General features: G+C 55.8%; 1 protein-coding gene and 1 long non-coding RNA gene across 3 annotated transcripts in view; one reads left to right on the top strand and one right to left on the bottom strand.

The window, feature by feature from the left end:
• Positions 1–432, top strand: part of LOC115273970 — a 5,527-nt gene extending 5,095 nt beyond the window's left edge. Inside the window, exon 4 of the long non-coding RNA XR_003901024.1 lies at positions 102–432. This is a non-coding gene — a long non-coding RNA (uncharacterized LOC115273970). The remainder of the gene's footprint in view (positions 1–101) is intronic.
• CDH4 (cadherin 4) overlaps positions 1–1,608 on the bottom strand; it is a 430,578-nt gene that overhangs the window by 51,768 nt on the left and 377,202 nt on the right. The window lies entirely within an intron of this gene.

The following is a 1,608-nucleotide window of genomic DNA, read 5'->3' as shown; positions in this document are numbered from 1 at the left end:
CGTTCTCTGGGCCAGACTGCGCATCCTCCACGGGGAGATTTAATTACAAAACCACTGAAGAGAACCCCCCACATATTTAAAGAGGTTTTATATTTTTGCAGAGAAATCTCATTACAGTCTGACCACTGGGAGCCTCTGCCTAATTCCCCAGCTGCCGCCCGGCGCGTCCGGGGCTCTGCGCCCGCTCGGGGACGCTCCACACAGTTTACCACGTTAGGAAGAAATACTGTACAAATGAATTCACCAGATCAGCGGAGAGCAGTTTCCCCTTGATTTGTGTCTGGAAAATGAGAAAAACATCCGGGCCGCGTACGGCGGGGCCATGAATAAAGAACACAGACAGGCGTCTCCGTCCCCCACCTCGCTTTTACGACGCCACGGAGAATTATGCTCTTTTGCATTTGTTATTAAAGGACAGAGCAGATGGTAAAAGGTTAGTTTAAAGTGACGTCTTCATTAAAATAACTTATGGCGCCGGGCGGTTGCGTTCCCCCGGGACTCGCGCTTGGAAGGCCGGCTCCCGTCCTCAGGAAGGGCCGGAGGAACCGAAGGATTCTGGCGGAATCTTCCCCAAGGAGGAGGTGTTTGCCTGATCTCAAATGAACTTGAGACTGGAGGAAAGTCGCCAGTGTGGTTTTGAATCGCAAACACCTCGGAGGTTTATTCCCAAAGCATCGGATGGGTGAGAACCGCGTGCGGATCGCGCAGAGGAAGCCCCGCCCCCCGAGAGGAAGATGCCCCCAGCGAGGGGGACCCCAGCTCCAGGCTGCTCCCTGCCCCCGCCCGCGGCCCTGGACATCTCAACACTACCTCCACGTGCTGGGGGCGGGCACTGCGGAATCAGACACCCGAAAAAGTGACACATCTTAGTCCACATTAAAAACGTGGCAAAGACGGGCAGGGAAGGAACAGCGCCCGTGAGAGGCCCCCGGGGAGGGACTCGGGGGCGAGGTTTGTACTGAGGGTCTGGGACCAGAGCTTGGGTTCAGCTGCTTCCGAGAGCAGGTGTGACCTGGTGACCGGGGTCTGCGGTGTCCCTGCCCGCTGGCCGCGCTCTTTCGTCTGAGGCCCTTCGCCGCAGCGCCGGCGAGCGGCAAGCTGGGCGTGATCCAACTGCTCCCATCGAGGTACCAGCCCAATGTGGGGCCGCGGGCTCTTCCCCCCCACCCCTGCGCCTCCCCGCACCGCCAGGGGCTTGAGGATGTTTGCCTGTCTTGCACTTTATCAAGTATTTTCCGTGTGTGATAAAATCCAGCCCTCAATTATTTTCAATTAGGTTCTTGCGATGAGCAGAAAGCCCCAGAATGCGGCAGGGGCTGGTGTGTGTTGGGTCACATTGACACTGTTACACGCTACCATTCACAATTACTTTGAGTTTTATAAATCACGAGAAAATCCTCAAAGTCATATGAATACTAATGAAAGCCATGAATATGTTCTTACAAAATGTGCCTGGTGGGGACGAGTGAATTAGATGCTTCTCAGAAGCGGCCTCCGGGCTGTGCCAAATTAACAAGGACAGGCAGCTACTTAATTGTGGTTCGGGATTAGAGGGGCCGCTGTGGCTGGTGGCGCGGGTGATGCGGTGCCCGTTGCTGGCTCCTCTGG

The sequence above is a fragment of the Suricata suricatta genome, chromosome 12 (assembly GCF_006229205.1).
Source record: "Suricata suricatta isolate VVHF042 chromosome 12, meerkat_22Aug2017_6uvM2_HiC, whole genome shotgun sequence".
In the NCBI taxonomy this organism is placed as follows: domain Eukaryota; kingdom Metazoa; phylum Chordata; class Mammalia; order Carnivora; family Herpestidae; genus Suricata; species Suricata suricatta.
The sequence above is the reverse complement of the archived record's forward strand: the minus strand, read 5'-3'. Positions and strand labels throughout refer to the sequence as shown.